We start from the raw sequence: 27,046 nt of genomic DNA, 5'->3' as shown, positions 1-27,046 counted from the left end.
GATACGGTCAACTCTATACGCACCAATAAATCTTGTCCAGATAGATTAGTCCTACCACATGTAGCTTGTTCAGACTGTCCCACTATTCCTACTCCCTCTACCATTAGTCCATCAACTGACACCCTAAGTGTCATTAGTTGGAATATTGCAGGGCTCCCAGGTAAGATGAAAATCAAAGAATGGGTTACCTGGATAAGTAACTTTGATGTGGTAATGTTACAGGAAACATGGTGTACATCTACCCAATTGTTGGAGGGTTTCTTTTGCCACAATCTTATTGTACCGACCCCTGCCTTGGGACGTCCAAGTGGCGGTCTATCTATCTGGGCAAAAATTTCTAAGGATACGAAAATTGAACCTCTAAATGTGGTTAGTAAAAATCTGGTAGCCGTTAAATATGCTGCAAGGGTAAAGATTTGTTTTATAAATTTTTATAATAATGATTTTGTCAACCATCCTAACCCCACCTTTTTAGAACTGTTTAAGTTTATCGATGATGTTGTGGATGGTGAAAAATACGGTTTATTCGATGGTATTTGTGTTGGCGGAGACTTTAATGCTCATATTTATACTACATCTCCGCCCTGTAGACGAGGCTCGGAATTATTGGATCTTTTACAATGTAGAGATCTAGATGATGTCATGGGCCATTTTGGAATTGATGAGGGAAAGGTACCGGCCCCCACGTATATTGGTCGTGGTTCTTCGACCACGATTGATTATATGTTTACCTCTCCCCCCCTTAGTGAAGTGTTAATTAAATCTAAGGTTGTCAGTAGCCCATACAGTGACCATCTACCATTAGTAATTCATCTTAAATCTATTAAAAAGCCTGTAGGTCTTTGTGAGGTCGGAGCTCAAAATATTAATGTATCGTCTGATAGACTAAGAATCATCTGGAGAGGGATTAATAACCGAGAGATCTTGACCAATGTAATTAAGAATAATCCCCTGTTGATTTCCAACTGTTTAACACTTGGTGGACCTGATATTACTAGATCCTTTTGTGATCTATGTGCAGCAATAAAAAGGGCTATTTCCAGACCGGTATTAGAACATAATACAAACACTCAAAGATGGTTTGATACCAATTGCTCCAGGGCTAATAGAGAACTTAGGAAAGCTCTTGAAGCTAAACCCCGAGATATTTCCCTTGTCAGTTCACTACGTTTTAAATATAAACAGGTTTTAAAAACAAGAACTGAAGAGCTCCTAATAAGCCATTGGGATAATCTCACCAAAACAACCGCCCTAAAAGACACCACCGGCTTCTGGAAAGAAGTAAAAAGTTTGAGAGCCCTGGGCTGTAATATCACCCCGATAAATTGTAATATCACAGGTGATTCATGGGTCAGCCATTTTTCTAAGCTCTATGCCACAGCTGGGAATTCTGCTGAGGACACTTTCCCAGATGATACTGTAGTCATTACACTAGAGGAGGTGGAGGAAGCCATCGCAAATAGTGCTGGCAACAAGGCCCCTGGCCCGGATGGTCTGTCCATCGACCAGATAAAATCAAATACATGGTTTTGGGCCCCCCTACTTTGTAATCTCTTTAATAATTTAGGTAAGGAATCTATCCCTCCCACATGGTCTTGCAGTACCATTGTGCCTATTTTTAAAAAGGGAAATAGGATGGACCCGGGGTGTTATCGTCCAATATCTTTGATCGACAACACCCTGAAGGTCCTTGGCAGGGTCTTGTTTGACAAAATAAGCACTTGGGCAGACGATAACTCCATCATCCACCGTTGCCAGCTCGGCTTTCGGAGCAAGCTTGGGACGGTGGAACAATGTCTAAACCTTAACCTCATAATGGCCAAATACACGAAAGCTAAACGATCTCCTCTGTACTTTGGCTTTATGGACCTAAGCTCAGCGTTTGATTTCGTTAATCGCTCTCGCTTGTGGTCCATTCTTTTAAATTATGGTTTGGACGAACCCCTAGTTCACTTTCTGGCTAATCTTCATCGTAACTTGAAAGCCCGAGTTCGTTTAAATAATGATGGTGAGGTCTCAAATGAGATTTTAATTAGCAAGGGGGTAAGACAGGGCTGTGTCTTGGCCCCCTTGCTTTTTATCTTATACATCAATGAATTAACTCATTCCCTGTGCAATTTGACAAAGGACGTTCCAATTATCAATAAGAAACCTATCCCGGCGTTACTCTACGCTGATGATGCGGTCCTTATGGGCCGCACTCCGAATGCTCTACGTATTTTAATAACGGGATTCGTTAATTATATGTCCGATCTTGGGCTGTGCACTAATTTTAACAAATCGTTTATCATGACTTGCGGCCCTAAAAATTATAAAATCCCAAAGATTGTGATAGGTTCAAACATTCTAAAAAGCACATGCACTTTCCCCTATCTGGGCCTCTTATTCTCTAATAGTGGCGCATGGCAACCACACGTGGCGATGGGGAGAAACAAACTCTCAAAATCAATTAATTCTATCACCTCCCTACGCCAACCGCGTCAGGCTGATGTGGTTCTTAGCCTATTACAAATTTATCGAACCCAATGTCTCCCAACTGGCACATATGGTGCAGAAGTTTGGGGGTTCTCAAACTGTAAACCAATACAGAGCGAAGAGAACAGATTTTGTCGAAAAATCCTGGGGGGAGTTATTAGCGCACCGACTTTTGTTTGTCACAATGAATTAAAATTAAAATATGTTGAGGATTTTATTAGAGCAAGACCTGCATTATTTTGGCTAAGGATATGGCAAAACTCGGCAGCCTCATTGACTCGTGAGATTATTTTAGACTGTCTGAAAAGTGATAATGCAGCCCTAATCCCATGGATTAATGCGGTAGAGAGCAGCCTTAAGAGCGTCAATTACGGACACCTGTTCACATATCCAGATAGGATTGACGCCTCTCATAAAAATTTGGTGAGAAGAGCACTCTATCAGCATTTCCAGAATGAAAGGGAAAGAGCAGTTTTTGTGAAACAATCCACAGTCGACTATTTATCAATCCAGGAATCTCATATTGAATCCCCGATGTCCCTCCAGCCTTACTTATGTAAAAAACTGGGTAGATGGACCAGATGTTTATTATTTAGATTCAGGGACAGGAGCATTATAAATCTCATCTGCTTTCCACTGGGTTATACTAAAAATTTGGAAAAACTATATTGTCCTTGTGACCACGGTGGAACCCAGAGTATGCTCCATTTTATCTTCGGTTGTGGATTTTATATGAAATTCACAAAACATTATCTAATACCATATTGTAAGAAATATGATTTGCTTAGCCAGAACCTTGCCTATAGACACTTTTTAATGCTAGGATCTGATGAATTAATTTTTAGAGTTAGTAGCTTCCTTAAAGCAATTGTATGCTCACGCAGGTCGTTGAAAATTGATTAGCTTTGTTAAACATTCACTTTGCACTTTAAAACATGTCTTGATGGAATTTAACATATTATTCAGTTGTATTATGCACAGCCCAGTTAGTAGGTTCCTGTGTTTTCATTGCTGTCTTTTTATAAATTATATTTTTATATGTAATGTCTGACGGCCCAAAATTGTAGTTTGATGTGTATTTTAAAATGTCTGATTATGTGCTTTTATGGATGGTTTGTGAAATCCGAATAAAGTCTATTTGAATTGAATTGAATTGTATTTAAATAGGAATTTCTTCCTTTTCTTTATGTATTTCTATACCTCCTTCAAATGGGTGCATGAATTTGTTTTTCACCACTGCAAAAGGTTTTAGGAAAATATATATTAGGCAAATATTTTAAGGGTGATATTTATATATGTATTTGTATATATATAGTGTTTTAGGTCTGATTTTAGAAATTGATATTAGAGAGTATATTTATTACTTCTATTAATTGATATACAATTTCTGATGTGGTCCACCTATATCAATCTATTCAAGTATTTATTTCTGGTCATCCTGAGCTTCTTTGCACTTTATAAATGTCCTTGCGTTTTGCACTCTATTCCGACCCAAGCGGAGAACTGACATTATGTCATAATAGATTTGGAGTAGTTTCTTTGTGATTAGAATTGGTCACTTGCTAGCATCCGTTGAATGGATTTGTTGTAATTGATATATGTTTAATTGCACTTTAAAATAATTATGTATATTTATATGATTAGCACTTTTTATTTCAACACTATTTTTTTCTGGACATGATGTAAAGCGGATTCATTTTGCATTTATGCAGATATTATGAAGTTGAGATACCTTTGTACATTTCAAAATTTTTTGGGTGATGTATATACTTATATATAAAAAATAGTAAGATATGATGTTTACATTATCTAGGTATTACTAAGAAGACGGTATCTTACTTCTATTGTGAAATATTTCTTTCATGTCCATGAATTGATTCACCAGCACTTGCACTTTAAATAGAGCGGTCATCAGCCATAGAGTTGTCATGTGATCAAGGGCGGGATCGCCCGAAACGCGTAATGGCGGATAATGGCTAAATAAACTCTGCACAAGAACTATTGGGTCTGCGCTCGTTTGTTTTGAACAAAGAAAGTGAAGGCGAGTTGGAGTGGATATATATATATATATATATATATATATATATATATATATATATATATATATATATATATATATATATATATATATATGTGTGTGTGAAGCAAATCTCGGATTGTCACCAAACCTCCACGGCGCACAAACACAGGTACAGACCACTCGAGGGACGTAGTGAAAACTGCTGTGCTTTATTTAAAATCCATGAATACAGCAACCAGTCAGTCCTGGCCAGTGTCTCAGCATGACGTGTTTCGACCGATAAGACTCGGTCTTGTTCACATAACGCGCTACAAGACATCATGTGATTAAATAGTATAGGTGATTGAAAAAAAGTGAGCAAAAACAAGGCACCTGTGTGCAATTAACTCAGAGTAACGTGACATCTAGACATAGAAGACATACTATACAAATCGACACAATGGGTAAATGGTATATGAATTGCCTGCATATGTGGAGTCAATATTTAAAATCTCATTAATGCAAATATAAATATTTGAAAATGTAACAAGATAAATATTCAAGAACCACATTTAAAAAAAGGAGGGAAGATAAACTTATCATCATTAAATGCCAATGTCAATGAATATCTAATATCAAGTTGGATACCTCTAGTAGATGTGGAAATATTTGTTGACAACAACACACTATCCACTAGACTCTATAGGAAATCGACTGCAGGCAACACCATCCTGCATGCCTCGAGCCATCATCCTCTACACCTCATTCGGAGCATCCCCTATGGGGAGATGCTCCGCATCAGGCGCATTTGTAGCTCCGACTCAGAATGTGATATTGCCCAAGAAGCTAGCAAGCAAAGGTTTCTTGTTAGGGGCTATTCCCTCAAATCAATAGAAGATGCGATACAAAAAACACGATTCTTATCTAGGACTAATGCACTGTTACCTAAGGTCAGAACTGATAAAATATTGGATAAGACCCCTAGTTTCCAATCAAGAGTGATCCTCACTTTTAGTAGGCAACATCAGGAATTGAGAAAGATTTTTAGCCGCAACTGGAACTTGATACAGGGCGACCCAGTTATTGGAGGTACCATTAACTGTAAACAAGCCATAACATTTAGGAAAGCATTTTCATTGAGGGATGGCTTGGTAAAAAATAGCCCTGAATCAGTTCCAGCAGTCACTTGGATGTCGCAAGTGAAAGGCTTCAGAAAATGTTCAAGCTGTAAAGCATGCAAATTCGGTTGCAGTAAAACACACTATTCAAGTCCTTTTAAGACCATACCTATTGAAATTAATAAAAGACTCACGTGCAAAACCGAATTTGCAATTTATGTTTTGGAATGTCCCTGTGGGTTCAGGTATGTCGGCAGCACTAAGCTGCCGGCACATAAGAGGATCTTGCAACATATTAGAGCAATTTCTAATAAGGATCAGGCCTACCCTGTAGCAAGACATTTTGAGGACAAACATAATGGCAACCCCAGTTTCTTACAATTTTATGTTATTGATTCAATATTACCAATGAAACGGGGTGGCAATCGTGAGGCCAAACTTCGGCTACTTGAAACCAGATATGTTTTAGAACTGGACACGAAGAATCCGACTGGCCTTAACTCAAGTGAGGATTTCTACACATGTCTATAGCTCTTTACCAATTCTTTTCTAATGCTACTTTTTGGGAAGAGTCTCAATATGGGCTCATATTGTTCTTCCCGTAAGGAACATGAAGTCTCTCTTTTTTATAGGAGTTCTTTTTTCTTTCGCTATTCTCTTTAAGCTATGAGAAGTAGCAGGCATGAAGGTGTTCAGCTTGCTCTTGGGTTACATACTGAGAAGAGATTTAGCATAAACTCAAGTATGCATAACCATTTTCGAGTGTAACCCATAAATAAATGGTTTATGAACAAATTAGAAAACATTTAAATAGAAAGAAAATATTAATAAATAATAAATACAAAATAATAAAAAATGGAAAATAATTATAGGAACTCCAATCTCGATCTTAATTTATATTTTAGAAATAATTTTAGACTCTATTTTGGTGGGGGAGTGATAATGAGACATGTTAGATATTGCTTGCCTCTATCTATTAATGGGTAGTTTTATACATATAATCAAATATTGTTTACTAACATCCTATTAATTTTAGCGGGATAATGTGGAACTACAATGGACAAGGATTTTATGATCACAAATAACTTTTCAATGCGTATTGGCCCACTAGGGCATTACTTTAGCAAAAGAAGGACAGTATGTACTTGAACTCTCAGTATTATACGTGGGTCAAAATCATCACCCTGCACAATGAATTATTTATTGATTATCTTTAGATAGATGTGTTAGTTCAATTTGTACAGGTTTGATATTTAATGGTTATCCCTGTATATATAAGATACTTTTATGAATTTTATAATCTGCAAATATTTATTTTTGATATAAAAATATATTTATGTATATATATTTGTATTGTATTTATATAGTTATTTATTTATAGATAATTGTATGAACTTTATTACATCTATATTGTGCAGGACATTTCAAGTATTTACACTGCGATGTTGAGAAAAATTGGGATGATTTTTTGTAACTCTTCACTGTCCATTATGTGGTCATATCCGGATGTAATTCCCCTTTAAAAACTGCTATTTCCCCTTGCAACGCGTCATGTGATCAAGGCCCGAGTGGGGCTGAAACGCGTCATGTCGAACTGGCTCAGGAACATTTAAAATAAAATTACCGTGATTGGCACTGATTTTTGGGTCCGTTCTTCGTCTTTCTGACTAAGGCAGCATCATAGACGAATTTACATTCATATATATATATATTCACTGAAAAAACCATAGGTTTCACACATGTTATAGTTAGCGGAAATTTTACTGATAAAAAACCAATGAAATTGCCCCGTTATAGTTAGTGCTGGCAACTATAACTCACGCGACCGCAATCCTCTGCTGATGCTAATACTGTATTTAGACACTTATTTGCCCATGTCTTCTTCCATACATTTTTAGCTATACATATATTACAAATATTTTTTTTTATAAAGACACATATGTCATCAGCAGAAGATTGCGGTCGCGTGAGTTATAGTTGCCAGCACTAACTATAACGGGGCAATTTCATTGGTTTTTTATCAGTAAAATTTCCGCTAACTATAACATGTGTGAAACCTATGGTTTTTTCAGTGAATTTGCAAGGTTTTTTAAATGCTAATTCCTAACTATAACGTATGTGAAACCTATGGTTTTTTCAGTGAATTTGTACGGTTTTTTAAATGCTAAGTTACTTTACGCCATTCGAGGCGTGCGCGCCCACTTAACGCAGTTCGTTCCGTGCACGGTTTTTATCAACTTTAATAAGCCCGGTACATTTGGTGGCCTTCGGCCACCAAAAGCACAGGGGGTGGGGTCAATGTGGATAGTGTTTTTTTTATTTCGATTTTATAATTTCATGTTTTTTTTGAGCAGTAATAAGCCCTGTACATTTGGTGGCCTTCGGCCATCAAACGCACAGGGGGTGGGGTCAATGTGGATAGTGTTTTTTTTATTTCGATTTTATAATTTCATGTTTTTTTTCAGAAATAATAATCCCTGTACATTTGGTGGCCTAATCACTGGGGGTGGGGTAAGTGTTGATAGTGTTTTGACATTCAATAACCCCAGTACATTTGGTGGCCTGCTGACACCAAAAGCACAGGGGGTGGGGTAAGTGTGGATAGTGTTTTTTTTTTTTCATTTTAATTACCGTACGCTTACGGTAAGCGTACGGTAAGCGTACTCGGCGAAATTGCCGAAAAAAAAATATTACCGTTTTTGCTCTTTGGGGATGTTTGGGGACTCCCTCAACATGACTGTGTGGGAGGGAGTTGTCAAAAATGCCCCGTAACATGTTTTTGGGCATCAAGTTTGAGAAATAACTCTCAATGCGAGAGACAAAATGGCGGACGCCGCTTCCTGGTTTCGGCCGATTCGAATGTTTACTAAGATCTAAGAGCCAATCAGAATCGCGCTCGCGCACGCCACCGTACGCTTACGGTAAGCGTACGGTAAGCGTACCGTAAGCGGGCTCAGATATATATATTGATTTAAAGGCTATTTTCTCAGAATCTACTGAACAGATTTACACCAAACCTACAAAAGGCACTTCCTTGACCTAGGGACTACCTCTCTGCCAAATTTCTAGTAATTCTGTTCAGCCGTTCGGGCTGTAGCTCGTTCTAAAGGTCCTATGGAAAAATGCATGGGAAAAACGCGTTTTGGGACCCCCCTTTTATCTCAGCCCCCGCTTGACGAATCCCCCCGAGACTTTCAGGGTAGGAGCGGAGCGTAGCGCCCCACCTATTTTGAGAAATTCGCGAGGATTCATCGACCGGCGCCAAAGTTATTCAAAATAGAATGTTGAGGTTTTCCTATGGAAAAGGGGTCCTAACTATAACTACCTACTGGCGACCGCCAGTAGGTAATATATATATATATATATATATATATATATATATATATATATATATATATATATATATGTCAGCTCAGTTTGCACCCTTTCGAAACGGGAATTCACTCACGGGTGGGTGCCCTCAATGTGGCGATGCACTCCACAGAAAATCAAAGCTCCAACTTCCTCAAGTCGCAAAGGAAATAGGCACTCACGGGAGACGCTCAGAAGATGTTTTTATTCCGGTAAAACAAACAGACGCGTTTCGGCGAATTGCCTTCCTCGGTGTTTGCTCGCACACCGGGAGACCGCCATTTTAAGTGCATGCAAAAACTGTCATCATGAAACATCAATCATAGAAAGCGGACTTGCATATTAGCAGATAAACGTCCGCCATTGCTAAATTTGCAATTTTAACTTTGTCGAATGATAAATATATATCAAATCACAACCTAAGTCATAAAATAAATTTGAAGACAAGTTATATACATGTTCACACGCACTTGGGCTATTTAACAAGATTACGCCATATATTGGCTGCGGCATCCACGTAACATCGCCACAAACGGGTTGTCAAATCCATTTTAGAAAACCCGTCGTAAATAGACGGACAAGGCTATAGTTATAAATCATTGCTTAGATTATGTTCACACTGTATGACGGTACCTTACAGCTTGAATGCCCTGGGTCGTAATTCCAATTAGAAATAGACATAGGAACCTCGATCTAATGCGTGGCTAAAATGTAAACCATGATTTGGCCGTGTATTGGCTAACAGTGCCACCTCACCAATAAATAATTATTAGTGTACCCAGTTGCTATCACATTATCTTACTTTTCATTTCGCCGTGTATCGGCTATTATGTACCATCCTAAATACTCATAATGTACAGTAGTTAAAACCTTTTCATAGTCCGATAACAATTACATAACAATTGTCAAGTTAGTTGGTTGGAGATAACTCTACTCATAATATTGGCGAAAAGTACAGATCCTATAGTTGTATATTATTGCTTATTGTTATTCTCATGTACCCAGATGTGATGCCAGTTCTTCCCCACTATTCAGGCCTTTCGGAAATTTTGTTTGGCAATCTACTATGTACCGTGATTCTAATCTTCGTAGCTGTCTTAATCTATCTCCTCCTCTCACATTGTCTGGTACAAGATCCAAACCATAAAATCTTAATAGATTTCGATTACTGGAATGTTTCTCGGCGTAGTGCCTTGCTACAGGATATGCTGTATCTTTGTTAGCAATGGCCCTTTGATGCTCCAATACCCTGATCTTTAATGGGTGTATGGTACTTCCTATGTACCATAGATTACAGGGACATATTAGGCAGTACACTACATATGGGGTGCTGCAGGTAATGAATTTCTTGATGATTTTAGTTGTCTGTGTGCCTGGTAAATCAAACGAGAGAACTCGTCTACTATTAGAGCACGCTTTGCACTTCCCGCAGGGAAAGAAACCTTTCATATCCTTGAGGGTTCTAACCCCAGAGTGTCAGCACAAGAATGCATACAGAGGTTCACCTTAAGGGGCTACAATCCCACACTACTGCATAATACATTGAATAAGGTGAAAAGCATTCCTAGAAAGAACCTGTTGGTCAGCAAAAAGCAGTCAGTCAATGAGTCAGGGAATGTCGATCAAGGGAAATTTAGGATGATTACTACCTACTCAGCAGAAGCTAACCAATTGAAACGCATACTGAGAAAAAACTGGCACATCTTAAAAACTGATCCAGTATTAAGTGATGATATTCCAGGATACCCACAAGTGACATTCAGAAAGGCCAGGTCTCTGAGAGATCAATTAGTGCACAGTAATCTTGAGGCAGCATCCTCTGGGGTTAGAACCCTCAAGGATATGAAAGGTTTCTTTCCCTGCGGGAAGTGCAAAGCGTGCTCTAATAGTAGACGAGTTCTCTCGTTTGATTTACCAGGCACACAGACAACTAAAATCATCAAGAGATTCATTACCTGCAGCACCCCATATGTAGTGTACTGCCTAATATGTCCCTGTAATCTATGGTACATAGGAAGTACCATACACCCATTAAAGATCAGGGTATTGGAGCATCAAAGGGCCATTGCTAACAAAGATACAGCATATCCTGTAGCAAGGCACTACGCCGAGAAACATTCCAGTAATCGAAATCTATTAAGATTTTATGGTTTGGATCTTGTACCAGACAATGTGAGAGGAGGAGATAGATTAAGACAGCTACGAAGATTAGAATCACGGTACATAGTAGATTGCCAAACAAAATTTCCGAAAGGCCTGAATAGTGGGGAAGAACTGGCATCACATCTGGGTACATGAGAATAACAATAAGCAATAATATACAACTATAGGATCTGTACTTTTCGCCAATATTATGAGTAGAGTTATCTCCAACCAACTAACTTGACAATTGTTATGTAATTGTTATCGGACTATGAAAAGGTTTTAACTACTGTATATTATGAGTATTTAGGATGGTACATAATAGCCGATACACGGCGAAATGAAAAGTAAGATAATGTGATAGCAACTGGGTACACTAATAATTATTTATTGGTGAGGTGGCACTGTTAGCCAATACATGGCCAAATCATGGTTTACATTTTAGCCACGCATTAGATCGAGGTTCCTATGTCTATTTCTAATTGGAATTACGACCCAGGGCATTCAAGCTGTAAGGTACCGTCATACAGTGTGAACATAATCTAAGCAATGATTTATAACTATAGCCTTGTCCGTCTATTTACGATGGGTTTTCTAAAATGGATTTGACAACCCGTTTGTGGCGATGTTACGTGGATGCCGCAGCCAATATATGGCGTAATCTTGTTAAGTAGCCCAAGTGCGTGTGAACATGTATATAACTTGTCTTCAAATTTATTTTATGACTTAGGTTGTGATTTGATATATATTTATCATTCGACAAAGTTAAAATTGCAAATTTAGCAATGGCGGACGTTTATCTGCTAATATGCAAGTCCGCTTTCTATGATTGATGTTTCATGATGACAGTTTTTGCATGCACTTAAAATGGCGGTCTCCCGGTGTGCGAGCAAACACCGAGGAAGGCAATTCGCCGAAACGCGTCTGTTTGTTTTACCGGAATAAAAACATCTTCTGAGCGTCTCCCGTGAGTGCCTATTTCCTTTGCGACTGGAGGAAGTTGGAGCTTTGATATATATATATATATATATATATATATATATGTGTGAAGCAAATCTCGGATTGTCACCAAACCTCCACGGCGCAAAAACACAGGTACAGACCACTCGAGGGACGTAGTGAAAACTGCTGTGCTTTATTTAAAATCCATGAATACAGCAACCAGTCAGTCCTGGCCAGTGTCTCAGCATGACGTGTTTCGACCGATAAGACTCGGTCTTGTTCACATAACGCGCTACAAGACATCATGTGATTAAATAGTATAGGTGATTGAAAAAAAGTGAGCAAAAACAAGGCACCTGTGTGCAATTAACTCAGAGTAACGTGACATCTAGACATAGAAGACATACTATACAAATCGACACAATGGGTAAATGGTATATGAATTGCCTGCATATGTGGAGTCAATATTTAAAATCTCATTAATGCAAATATAAATATTTGAAAATGTAAAAAGATAAATATTCAAGAACCACATTTAAAAAAAGGAGGGAAGATCAACTTATCATCATTAAATGCCAATGTCAATGAATATCTAATATCAAGTTGGATACCTCTAGTATATACATAGTCGGCAAAAATAGAAATAGTAGTCTCTCACAATTATATTGTGCAAAATATGCATGTAAACTAATACTCATGTACAAATAATCTGCAACTGTAAACATTGTCTTAAGTCTAGGAGTCACTTTATACTGGTGCGTATGTTGAAGTGAAAAAATTGCGAATGTGCTAGTGCATGAATAATACCTAAATATAATACTTTAAAAGGAGGACAGAGGCCCCCGGAGCCCCGGGGAAGCCCATACAAAATCAAAATGAAATGTAATAAAGTGGCTAGCAGCATAACAGTTTGAATATCGGGCAAGTGCCCTTACTTGACCAAAACATATATTGAAAAGAAAATGATACCATAGTCCTAAAACAGGGAACCAAAACATCTCAAGCTGTTGGCAAACAGAGTCAAGAAAAATGGGAAGGGAGAAACAGGAAGGGAGTCATGAATATATATATACAATAAAATACACATGGGTGTTAGAATACAGTACTAAGCTGTTATGATGGTTCCAGCACAATATAGATACAGATATATAGACAAGAATCAAAGGAAATTGTGCAGATCCTCCGCCATATTGAGGCCATTTGGCATCTTAGTGTCGAGTTCCAGGATAAATTTAGATTCAAGTTTTATTAACTGGCGTTCTCTGTTACAACCACAAATAGATTTGGAACCCGCCCCAATGAAAAAATAATCTAAATCATTTAAATTGTTGTTATGGGCACGTTTCAGGTGTCTTGCAACAGGATAATTAGGATCAGAATTGACTGCGGCTCTGAGGTGTTGTAGTATGCGGTTATACACCTGGAGCTTGGTGCTCCCTACATACTGCAAGCCGCACGTGCACCGAAGCACGTAGACTGCAAAGTCTGTATGACAAGTAAAATACCCCTGTATTTTAACCGGGGTGTTACTGAAGGCAGTCATATATTCTGTCATGTTCGTCCCAAATTTGCAAGCCCTGCAAGAGCTACATTTGAAGAAGCCACATTTAGGTGATAACCAAGTACTAGTAGAGGTGACTTCTGGACTGTTTCTTACCAAGTTATCTCTCATAGCAGGTGACCTTTTAAAAGTTAAAACAGGTAAAGGTGGTAACATTTGAGAGAGTGTGAGGTCAGTATGCACTATAGGCCAGTGTTTCTGCACAATACTCCTAATCTGTGTGTACTGTCTGGAATAGGCAGTAATAAGTTTGACTACTTGAGTCTTGTCTTCCAGCGTGGTAGCAGTATGGACTACAGTCTCAGTCTGGAAGTTGGAAATGCCCAGGCAGGTGTCAGGAGGTAAGAAGTCAGCTTTCATACGGGCAACATTCAGATCTTTAGATCTATAGCCACGTAATAAAAATCTTTGCACAGCTTCGTTCTGGCAGGTATCTAACTAGCACATGCATCAAAAATGCCATTTGCGATTCCTTCTTAGCGAAAAATAAGGATTCGCTAATAAGGAATTGCAAAAGCCTATGCATGTAGAAATCGCTTTCAAAATAGCGATTTCTAAATATTTCTTAATTGCGAGTCGCAAATTGTGAGTCGCAATTAAGGAATACCTCCCCATTCATTCCTATGGGTCTAGAGGCCCATAGGAATGAATGGGAGGATGTTCTCAATTTGCGATTCTCAATTAGAGAATCGCAAATTGAGAATGCAATTTCAAGGGTGCAAGGGTGTCAAATCGACACCCTGTTGCACCCCTGAAATCGATCTGTGTACAAATGTTGCGCACACACATGTGTGTGTGTAACCTACCACTTTGAAAAATGCACTTTCGTGCATTTTTCAAAGTTTTTGCAAATTACCATGAAGTTCAACTTCATGGTAATTTGCCCCCCCTATCAGCGAAATCGCTAATTATTTTACTTTAATGCATTGCATTTAAGGAATCTCAATTTGCGAATCCTTAAATGCAATCGCAATTTGAGAACTCGCAATTAATTGCGAATTCTCAAATTGCGAGTGCCTTGACCCTTCATGCATCACAACTGCCCTTTTTGCGGGCGCAAACGGCCGATTTTTGCGAATCGCACGGTTTGCGCTCGCAAAAATGGTTGATGCATGTGCCCCTAAGTCCTTATCGTTACTGCAAATGCGGCGGATTTGCAGAAATTCCCCATATGGGATGCTGTGAATAAGATGTTTAGGGTGGGAACTTGTCGCATGTAGGACAGAGTTCCCCGCCGTATCTTTTCTATGCAGTTTAGTGTGTAGTGTACCATCCTCGATATACACTGACACATCTAAAAATTCCACATTGGTGGGACTAATGGTAGCAGTGAACTTAAGATTCAGCACATTGGTGTTTAAGGTGTCCACAAATTTTATAGCTGATGATTGAGAACCCCTCCAAATCAAACACACATCATCATTCTATGTAATGCCACCAATGGCAAACATGATTTTTGAACACTTCTCCTGGTAAGAGGACATGCTCCTCCCACCAGCCCACATGTAAACATGCGTAGCTAGGGAAGAAGCATGCCCCCATAGCCACACCAAGTAGTTGATGATAAACTTGTTTGTTGAATAAGAAGAAATTGTTTTTGAGACAAATCTCAATCATTTCAATTAACATCTTATTATGTTCCAAAAAACCAATGCCCCGTTGTCCCAAAAAATAGGATACTGCATTAATGCCATCCACATGATGTATACTTGTGTATAGAGATGTTATGTCCATCACAATTAACAAATATTCACTGTACCATTCAACATCATTCAATTTTCTTAAAAAATCCCCGGTGTCTTTTAAAAACAATGGTAAATTAGATACAAATTCCTATAAAAAATAATCCACAAATATTGAAACAGGTTCCAATATGCTTCTTTGCACTGAAATAATTGGTCTACCTGGAGTGGGAATCATATAGATGAATAGATAGATAGATAGATAGATAGATAGATAGATAGATAGATAGATAGATAGATAGATAGATAGATAGATAGATAGATAGATAGATAGATAGATAGATAGATAGATAGATAGATAGATAGATAGATAGATAGATAGATAGATAGATAGATAGATATAAAAAAAAACTAAGACAAAAGGTTAGTTATAGTAGGGAAAACTTATTTTCCCCATACACACCAAGTTTAAACTGCACAAACTTAAAAAATTCTAAGGTTATAGTTCTAACTTTCATTTAAAATTTATCCACCACCTTCAAATTATTATAAGTAGCGGGCCTTGTTGCACCCTCTTTTCAGCTTGCTGATCAGACAACACTAACTATAACTCGCCACTCTACCATGCACTGTGTTACAACAAATAATGTAATTTGAAACGTTATAAGTATTGTTATGAATGTCATGACTTCACATGCTAGAAGTCATGTAGTATGCAAGGGTGCAAACAGCGCATGGAAAAGGCATGAGTTATAGTTAATGCAGTGTGGCATGTGAGGTGACACGACTGTGTTTGAAGTTGTGCGACTTATAGACTGCAGTGTCATGAAATGGAGTGTGGTGGAGTGGAGTGTCATCAAGTAGAGTGTCATAGATTGGCATAAAGTGTAGCAGAGTGTTGTAGAGTGTAGTAGCATAAAGTGGAGTTCAGTGGAGTAGAGTGTTGTATAGTTCAGTGTTGTTGAGGGTAGTGTTGTGCAGTAGAGTGGAGGAGAGTCTTGTACAGTTTAGTGTTGATCAGTGGAGTATTATTATTTGTGAGAACACAGTGCATGGTAGAGTGGCGAGTTATAGTTAGTGTTGTCTGGGTAGCGAGCTGAAAAGAGTTTGTTACAAGGTCCGCTACTTATAATAATTTCAAGTTGGTGGATAAGTTGTAAATGAAATTTATAATTATACCTTTAGATTTTTAAAGTTTTTGTAGTTTAAACTTGGTTTGTATAGGGAAAATATGTTTTCCTAATTATAACTAAGCTTTTACCCTTGTTTATTTCAGTGAATTTCAACGTTTTGTACATTTAAAAAAAAATATGTGTTTCAAACGTAGAGTCATGTGTCACAAATGGAAAGTTGATATGTGGAGTGTCCTATAGTACAGTGAAGGAGAGTGTTGTTAAGTCTTTTGTCATAAGGAAGAGGTGTGGTGCCAAGGCGACTGACTCCGGCATTTGGGGATCACGGTTCGATCACGGCGCCGGCGGCAGATTAGCCCAGCACCATGTGACTCTGGGCAATAGCTTGCTTAATCTTCCCAACGGCCCCCAGCGCCTAGAGACCCTTACGGGTGATTGTTTGCGCTTTACAAATGTGGATTATTATTATTATTATAAACTGGAGTATTGGAGAATGGAATCGAGTGGACTACAGTAGAGTGTAGTAGGGTATCATGCAGTGTAGTAACGTGTTATATAGTGTAGTGGCATGCTGTCTCTTATACTGGAGTCAAGTATCATAAACTGGAGGAGTGAGTTGCACAGTGGAATGGTGCGTCGAACAGAAGAGTAGGGTGTCATAGACTGTCATAGAGTAGAGTAGAGTATTTTAGAGTGGAGTAGGGTGAAGTAGAGTATCATAGAGTGGACTATCACCAAGTGGACTGTCATAGAGTACAGTGGAGGAGAGTGTCATAGAGTAGAGTGGCGTATCATAGAGAGTAGTTAAGTGGTGTGTCATGCAGCGTCATACAGTGTAGTAGAGTGACGTAGAGTGTATGGACATAGAGCGGTGTAGTGTGTCACAGAGTGGAATAGAGTGTAGTACGGTGTTGTAGAGTGGAGTTGCATACAGTGTAGTTGAGTGTCAAACACTGAAGCAGCATAGGGCAGAGTATAGTACAGTTGCGTAGAGAGGGATAAAGTGTAGTAGAGTGGAGTATAGTGGAGTGGAGTACACTTAAGTAGTGGAGTGTAGAGTGGAGTGACGTGACGTGTCATAGACTATAGTGCCATGGAGTGCAGTAGAGTGGAGTGGCGTAGCATACAGGCGAGTAAAGTTTCATAAATTGTACTATAACGTTGTACAGTGGAGTGTAGTAGTGTTCTGTACAGTATTGGAAAGTGATGTAAGCTACAATAGAGTGACATACAGTCTAGTTGATATTTATAAAGTGGAGTGGTGTACAGTACAGTACAGTGTTGTATAGTGTGGTACTATGGATTGGCATACAGTGTTATAAAGCACAATGGCATTGAGTGGCCTGGAGTGGAGTGGCATACAGTGGAGTAGTGGAGTTAAGTGGAGTACCATGTTAGAGTAGAGTGAAGTAAAGTGGAGTGCAGTGGCATACAAAGAGTTGCTTACAGTGTTGTATAGTGGACTACAGTATAATAGAGTAGAGTGGAGTAGAGTGTTGTTCAGTGGCATACAGTACAGTACAGTGCTGTACAGTGGAGTGAAGGGGTATAGACAGGAGTAAAGTGTCGGAAAGTGGCATACAGTGTTGCAGAGTGGAGCTGCATAGAGTACAGTAGTATGTGAAAGAGTTCAGCTATGTAGAGTGGACTGTTGCATAGTACCGAAGAGTGAGGTAAAGTCTAGGACAATGGAGTAGATTTGAGTGGAGTGGTGTAACGTAGTGTGGAGTAAAGTACAATAGAGTATACTGGTGTGTCATAGATTAGAGTGGCATGCTGTGGGGCATACTGGCATAGTGAAGGTAGTAAACTGTTATAAATTGGAGTGGGGCCCATACAGTAGAGTGGAGAGCTGTGCCGTATAGTGGTATACAGTGTTGTACATTGGAGCATACATGTATAGAGTGGAGTATAGAGTTGGATAGTGGAGTGTACGGTGATAGTGTAGAGTAGAATGTCTGTCATAGAGTGACATGAAGTGTAGAAGACTTCTATAGAGTGGAGTAATGTAAAATGGAGGAGAGTGTCATACAATAGAGTTGAGTATAAATGTGGACAGTGGAGTGTACATGAAATGAGTGGAGTAGTATCTAGTAGAGTGTCATAGAGTGTAGTAGAGTTTTTTAAGGTGGAGTTATATGGAGTGGAGGAGAGTACACTGGAGTGGCTTAGAGTGTAGTAGCGTACAGTGGAGTGGCATAAAGTGTAATGGCATATAATGGAGTAGCGTTCAATGCAGTAGCATACAGTGAAGTGGTGTAGACTGGAATGGCATACACTAGCATGGGGTAGAGTGTAATAGCATACAGTGTAGTGGTGTACAGTGGAGTGGCATCCAATGGAATACCGTAGAACGAAATAAGGTAGAGTTGATTGGCATACAGAGGAGTGGCGTAGTGTGGAATGGCCTAGAGTGGTATAGCATATGCTGGAGTGATGTAGAGAGGAGATGCATGAATTAGCGTACACTGAAGAGGTATATAGTGGAGTTGTATACAGTGTAATAATGTAGAGTGGACTGGAGCAGAGTGGAGTTGTGTACAGTGTAATAGCGTAGAATGGAGTGGCGTAGAGATGAGTGTTGTACAGTGGAGTGGTGTAGAGTGTAATAGTTTATAGTGGAGTAGCATACAATGGAGTGACGCATAATGGAGTGATGTAGACTGGAGTGGTGTACTGTGGAGTTGCATACAGTGGAATAGCATATACTGAAGTAGCAACTAACGGAGTGGCATATTGTGGATTGGTGGACACTAAAGAGGCATAGAGTGGAGTTGCACATAGTGTAATAGCGTAGAGTTATTTTATTTTTATTTTGGTGTAGAGTGGAGTTGTGTACAGTGTAATGGCATAAAGTGGAGTGGCGTAGAGCGGCATGTTGTACAGTGGAGTGTTGTAGAGTTTAATAGTGGAATAAGGTACAGTGCACTGACGTATACTAGAGTAGTATAGACTGGAGTGGTGTGCAGTGGCATGGAGTAGAGTGTAATAGCATGCAGTGGAGTGGCATACATTGGAGTGGGGTCCAATCGAATAGCGTTAAATGAAGTTGCGTAGAGTGGAGTGCCATACACCCATATTGTTTTTATTACACTTTGGCTATGTTCAGTGTTTCGCCCTAGATATAGATAAGTAGTAAGTTCCTATCTATTACCCCTTTGTTAAAGCGGTAACAGGTAGGGGAATTAATTTATATTTTTTAAATATATTTTTAATAGGTTTACAATGATGTACTGAGGTAGTTTCACAAAATTTGTGAAATTCCGCGAAAGTACTGCGGTGACCGATATCACTAAATATAAATGTCAAGCACTTACCCTAATGAACTGCAGTATCAAAAATGCATCATCTCTCCATCATAATGCATAATCCGGCCAAATATAATGTAAATCTAGTCAGCCCTTTTCGCACTATGTCAAATACAATGGTCTATGGAAAAGGCATTATTGGAACAACGCGTTTTAGGAGCCCTTTTTTCCTTTGCACCTCCTTTTACGATTCACCACAAAAATTTCCATCATGTCAAAATGTACAAAGTTCTATAAGTCTGGAAAGTTTGGTGGTGATTCGTCTAACGGTGGAAAGTTACAAGGGACCTAATATCAAAGGAATTCCTATCTGTGGGAATACTATCTATAACTACAGAGTGGCAATCAGATTTAATGTGATTTTTTTCTTGTTATCTATTGTATTTGTTGTGTATTTATTTATTGGTTTGCATAATCATGTGACCACAAATGTGTCTTTTAGTTGCTCATGTAGCAATTCTAAAACTTTACCTATGCAGTCTAGTTTTTTTAGTCTGCCTTGCTACTTTTAGTAGGGTTGTCCTACATATGAAACACAAAGTGAATGAAAGCCAATCATTGTTGTTATAAAAATTAATTAATGGCCAATTATCATGCTCTCCATATTGTAATTTGTAAAGCTTACTGCGAGGTCACTTTTCCATGTTGCTGCACAGGAGGATATATGGAAGATGGCACTGTTTTATTTTGGGAGCAAGAGAGCATGGAAAGAAACCTTATGTAGATCAAAATGTATTCTATTTGTTATGTTTTTGTAAATAGGTTTCCATTAGCCAGTGGCCATAAATGGGTCCTTCAGTTGTTCATGTAGTACATAGCTGCCAAGTTTTAAGATGGCTTATGTGTGACATTTTTAGTTTAATTTTGAGTGACACTTTCTTGCGAGCAAAATCAAGCAATGAACACAAGGGAAACATATAAATATAAGAAATCACATCCATGTGAGCAATGAGAATTTCTAAGAAAATCTTGAGACTGCTGCTCAACACCAGAAATGCAAGGGCCCTGAGGGACTCGACAGCCCGTACTGAGAGTATTAGCTTGGCTCCCTTGCACACGTGCCCACTAACGAGGGCAGGCTAAGTTGAAAGTTGCTCATGTTGACACATTAAAGTGTCAAAAACATAATTTATATATTCGGCAGCAAATGTGTAAAGTCTGTGTTGGCAGCAGCCCAGTAGAAAGGAGAGTATGTGCAACGTGAAAGTCTGCCCTAGCCCAGCTGGTGATGTCACAAAGAAAACATGGCGCTCTGCGTCGCACTGCAACGCCTCCTCCACAGGGACACACGCAGTTCATCACATTGGATCACATAGTGAGACAGAGTCTGTCATGTTCTGGTTTTTATTAATTAATAAACTACATTTTAAGTGTGTGTCATGTAATGGACGTCATACAATCAACTAGACAGGCCACAGTAGTGTGTTCAGACATGACTGATTTAGTTTCAGTCAATCATATTTTTTTGGAACTACCACAAAATTAACCAGCACGTGGCTTGAACAGGTGAAGCCATCATACTTCTGACTTTAGAATCTTGAACGTACGTCAGTGGTTTGAGCTGCTGATGTCCAGGGCAGGCCAGTCTGATCACTCAACGCAGGACGCTGTTACAATGGGGCTCGCCTGGCATCGACATTTGCAATATTTTGTGATGCAAACATGTAGTGTATTATTCAAATGGGAAGCGATTGACATCCACTGTCACTGTATCAGATGACAAGCATTTGCAATCCAATAGGTCTCGCATTGACGGGAGTTTGAGCTATTGACATTGCAAATAATGATGCCTTTTATTTTTGTTTTCTTTTTTAAAACATAAATAAAAGGCATTGTTATTTACAATGCCAATAGCTTAAACTCGTGTGACTTCGAGACCTATTGCATTGCAAATGCTTGTAATGACTGGTGATGGGTGGGATGGTGAGAGGTAACAGGAGGAGGGAGTGTGAGCAGTTGCATAAGGAAATTTTAGCCCCCACCCCACCCCCTGCAATGTACTTAGTGCCCACCCCCACGCTCAGCCTCCGGGCCCAGTCGGGATCTCCCAGCCGCCGCCCGTGCACAGTGCCGGGGGGAGGGGCCTGGAGCTCGGGCACCAGCACCGTGGGGGCTATTGGCACACCACTGCGTGTGAGGGGGCAACTGGACAACAGCGGTGTGGGCTGGAAAAAAAATAGCCAGCGCTGGGCAAGTCGGACCACTTGCGTTTCTTTGCGGGGTGGGGTAGTCAAAGTGGACAATGGCTATTTCGCGGCTAGCGATGTCCAGGTCATACCACTTTTTTGTTGTTGTGAGGGAATAACAGACAATGGAAGGAAGGCAGGTGAGGGGGCATTGTGCACAATGGGAGGAGGGCGGCATGGTGGCTTTGGGGGCATCATGGACACAGAAAGAAGGACAGGTTGGTGTGTGGGGGCACCACAAACAACAGAAGGTGCGAGAGGCCATCAAGAACACCACAAGGAGCGCGGGTGGGGGCACAGCACAGGCACAAGAATCACAGAAAACAGCAGGAGGGAGGGTGCATGGGGGCAAGCATCTCGGAGGGCGGAAGGGGGCATCATGCGCGAGCAGGTGTGAGCAAGCATAGGGAACAAGGGAAGGTCAGAAGGTCGGGAAGAACACGAGGAGCCAGTTTGGAAAAGAAAACCACACACACTGGTAGAGTTAGTTCTTAAACACAAACAGGCACATGCATCAAACCTTTTTGCGATCGCAAACGGTGCGAATCGCAAAAATTGGCCGTTTGCGATCCCAAAAGACGGTGTAGCAATGCATCAACTGTATATTTGCGAAAACACAGGTTTTCGCAAATATAAAGAATCGCTAAACATTCTGCAATTCATATTGCGATTCGGTATTTGCATCTCCCAAATAGCGATTCGCAAATAAAGAATCGCAAAATATATGCATGAAAAATCGCAAATTGCGATTTACCCGAAAATCGCAATTTTGCGAGAGCAAAATAAGAAGCATCACAAACAGGTGGTAATCATGAGTGCAAATCAGATACAGCTGGAAATCAACTAAAACCTATTTAAACACACCCAGAATGAGCTAGCACATTTCACAATGGCAGGAATTTACCTGAAGGCGAGGAGGATGAGGCTGCAGGCTGCGGCACACAGACGGAGGCGAATAAATGAGCGCATTTTCAGAGTCCGCATAACGTTGCTAGGACAGCAAGAGGATGAGATATACGATAAGTATAGGCTCAATGCAGCAATGATCCATGATCTAATCAATGAATTGGATCCCATTCTGCAACGACAGACACGTAGGACCAATGCTATCCCAACGCATGTGCAGGTCCTATGTTGCCTACACCTTCTGGCGTCAGGCAGTTTTCAGGGGGTCATTGTTGTAGCGGGAGGTGTGTCACAAAGCGCACTTTCAAGAATATTCAAAGCATTCCTTGATGCCATAATGGCCGTGATCGGGTCACACATCAATTTCCCTACCACCGCGCTTGACGTTGCGAGAACTAAACAGGAGTTCTACCAGATAGCTCGCTTCCCACATGTTTTGGGTTGTATTGATTGCACCCATGTGGCAATATGTCCCCCTGCAGCACAGGAATATTTATATAGAAATAGCAAATGTTACCGTTCCCTCAATATTCAGGTTGTTTGCAATGCCAAAAACATAATAACTGACATAGTTGCGCAATTTCCCGGGAGTGCACATGATTCTTATATATTCAGGCAAAGTGGCATACACACCCGTCTTGTCAGGGGAGAATTTGGAGAGGGACATCTGCTTGGTAAATATGTGTAATTGTTTCTCACAGTCATTGTACGTATGTCAATGTCAAACTGCCACTGACCCTTTGCTTCCTTACATGTAGGTGACAGCGCATACGCCTTGCGTAATTACCTCATGACGCCTTACCTCAATCCCACATCTGCCAATCAACACAGGTACAATGCAGCACATATTTCAACAAGGAACATCATAGAGCGCACATTTGGGCTGCTGAAGAGCCGATTCAGATGTCGCCATAAGATCAGTGGAGCACTTCAGTACAACCCTGAACAATGCTGCAAGATAGTAGCAGCATGTGCCATGCTGCACAATATTGCGACAAAGGGAGGAATGAAAATCGAGGTGTCTGACAGCGAATCGGAGGATAGGAACCAGCAAGTGCCACACCACCGTGCAGCACAAGGGGCAAGCGCAGCAGAAGGGCGCAGGAGGAGATTGGACATCACACAAAATTATTTCTGAGGTGAGTAATGATGACACAGAAACTTTATATTGCAATCAAAGTAATCTTTAATTAAATAAGAATGACATGAGTGTTGAAGCACACTTTTAATGTGACCAGTGTAATGGACATAATTGGTTTGCAAAAGAAAATTTACTTGTAAGTCAGTAAAAGGTCAGATCACAACAATGGTTACGTCACCATAGTGAAATGTAATTCTACATGGCAGTCTAGCGCTTTCTTCCACGAACACCCAGACGCCTGTCAGAGCCAGCATGGTCATCCCTAATATTGGAAGCTGAGGGGGTACTGCTGCGTGTGTTGCGTCTTCTTGCAGTGTCGACTGGCATTGTCAAACTACTTAGGCTTGAGGCACCCTCACTACCCTGTCCCGGCGTGGAAATGTTGGCCGCAATTGTGGAAGCATTAAGCAAATCTACTGCATTGGTAACCTGGTCCAGTGCTTTAGCCACATCCCCGCTCCAATGGCACATTTCTGTTTGCATGGTCACAGACCTACGTGCCAGCAGTGCAGTTGTCGTGGCCAGCCTATTGTTAGATTTGGTAAACATTTTGAAGTGCTGCATTAGTTCGCGATGGTGTCTTTTCTGGGATACATGTCCCTCCTGCATGACCTTGGTCAGTTGCTGCACACTATCGGACAGTACTGCAATGTTGCTTGCCATCTTGCCAATTTGTAATTGCACTGCACGTGTGTTTTTTGTCTGCAGGCGCTGCATACGGAGCATCTGTCCCTGAAGACCACCCCAGACATCATTTGGTTGCTCCTCCTGCTGTGTTCTCAGTGCTCTTCCTCTTCTACGCCGGACTCTGACATTGCTTCTGTGGACCTGTGTTTGGGGTTTTGGGATGGAAGTGTTGCATCAGCCTCATCATCAGAATCCATGGTGACCAGTGATGGGACAGGTGCCCTGCGTGAGTTTGGGGCACGTGATGGACTTTTTTGCAACACGGGTGTGTCCAAGTGTTCACCTGCGCTGGTGTCCTGCATGTCGTGGGAATCACTATCCTCGGCTTCAGCACATTGTACATCTGTGAGGTGAAACAGTGCAAAATTGCATAAATTAATGTCTGTGATGTCATGTCACAGTAATATATTTTTTGTTTTGTTATTAAATTTATAATATATTACACTATTTAGAGTTTTTTATCTCAGATTTGTGTGTTTGTCATTGTGACTGTTTCACCTGACTACATCTCCCATAATGCACCTCCCTTTATGACTACCTTGTGTAGTGGATGTTCAAAGTGTGCACTTGGGCTGTACTGTTCCACCTTTAAATTTTAGGACAATGGTAACATGCATTCATCTTACCTTCAGATGTGTTTGCTGCTCCTGACGTGTCAAGCTGCGTCACACCAACAACAGCTTCTGGCTGGATGGTGGATTCGACCAAGTCCTGCATGAGAGTGTTCCCAGTGTCTGTTGGTGTTCCCCCTCCTGTCTTCTTTGCCTCCTTGAGCCGGTCAGCAATGCGCACCTTAGCCATACCATCGTTTTTTCAGTTCTTCGATGGTGCGGTGTGTCACCCCAATGGCCTGTTTTGGATCCGGAGCCAGATTTTTCTTTTCTCCTGCTCTGCCACTTTTAAGGATACTTTTCCAAACAGCTTATCAAGGCTGTGGACTACTCCCTCAATGAGGGTGTCAATTTCTTTTTCAGAAAACTTTATTTTCCACTTCCTGCCTGTTTGGCTCTCCTCTGCTGTTTGTGAGGCTTCCATTTAGTTGATATTCAAGGTGTTTGTAATGTCTCTCTCCCACTCCTGTTCAGCTCCCAGAGCCAGCTCCCTCCTCTCCCTGAGACTGTGCACTGAAAATGAGGCTGGAGCTGCTCACTTCCTGGTTCTGATGTCATCAAGATGCATCAAAATGCGACTTCGGTAATTGCGATTTCGCTAATAGCGAAATCGCTAATAGTGAGTTTGCAATTGCCGGAATCGCTATTATATTAGCGATTATTTGCGATTCTTTATTTTCTCGCTATTTTTTTGGTGCATCGCGTTTTGCGAGTCTTTATTTGCGATTCCTTAACAATCGCAAATAAGGAATCGCAATTTTTCACTTTGATGCATGTACCGGAAAGACCAAGCATTGAAAATGCAATAGGTCTCGCCTTTAACCCCTTGTGTGCCCATGACGAGCTGGACTCGTCATGGGCCGCGGTTGCGCTGTGCCCATGACGAGTCCAGCTCGTCATGAACCCCGCCCGCTAATGCAACGCCCGGCACAGGGCGGGGAAAGGGCGTGGCACACAAGGGGTTAATTAAGTTAAAGCCATTTGCTTTGCTAAGGGTATTATATAGCAAAGCAAATGGCTTTAACTTAATAAAAGGCGAGACCTATTGCATTTTTAATGCTTGTTTTATTTTGTTGCACGGGGGTGCATAACAAAGATGATATTTGTTTGGCTTGTTGGGACAGTTTTATTTTGTGAGACAGAGAGCATGCAATTCAGTTGTTCATGTAGTAAATCTGAAACTTTACATATGCAGTTTATTTTATTTTTGGACTTCCTTGCTACTTTTAATAGTATTGTGCTACAAGATATCACTAAGTTGAAAAACCCTATAACTTAAAAAAGACTTACCCTACTTACCTCCACTACTCCCACAGAAGCATCTGCACCCTCTAATATGTAATACTTCCGAATTTCATAAAAATCAAGCTGGCAGTTTCCACGCTTCGCAAAATACGACCTATTTTGGGTTGGCTGTTGTGTCTTGGAGGTGGGAGGTGAGAGTTGAGAGCGTTGTTCCACTGGGCTTCTGATGTCTTTTAAAGATTCTGCACATGGAGCTGGAGGGGCATGGGGCCAGTGTTGGTAGGTCCTGAGATGGTGATGTAGACGCTGTAGTAGTCGGTCCAGTTGAGCTGTGAGATGTGGTTGTACTTGACACTGTCACTGGACATGAAAATGGGGTCGAGCATGTGTCTTTCAATGACGGTACGGTCAGTGACAAGTTGCTTGAGGCCGATGTTGCTCATCCTTTCCAGGAGGTCGGTGGTGTTGGTGTCGCTGGGGTCGTTGAGGTGGAAATTAAGATCCCCTAGGAAGATGTCGTGTTCGGAGTCGATGGTGATCAGGGAAATGAGGTCAGGGA

The 27,046-nt window shown here is 40.5% G+C and overlaps 1 long non-coding RNA gene across 1 annotated transcript in view; it reads left to right on the top strand.

Annotated features, from left to right (window-relative positions):
* Positions 1-25,078, top strand: part of LOC146833658 (uncharacterized) — a 47,795-nt gene extending 22,717 nt beyond the window's left edge. The window contains exons 2-3 of the long non-coding RNA XR_014960262.1: positions 23,562-23,942; positions 24,653-25,078. This is a non-coding gene — a long non-coding RNA (uncharacterized LOC146833658). The remainder of the gene's footprint in view (positions 1-23,561; positions 23,943-24,652) is intronic.
* The last annotated feature ends 1,968 nt before the right edge of the window (positions 25,079-27,046 follow it).

The sequence above is a fragment of the Triturus cristatus genome, chromosome 4_2 (genome assembly GCF_964204655.1).
Source record: "Triturus cristatus chromosome 4_2, aTriCri1.1, whole genome shotgun sequence".
In the NCBI taxonomy this organism is placed as follows: Eukaryota; Metazoa; Chordata; class Amphibia; order Caudata; family Salamandridae; genus Triturus; species Triturus cristatus.
The sequence above is the reverse complement of the archived record's forward strand: the minus strand, read 5'-3'. Positions and strand labels throughout refer to the sequence as shown.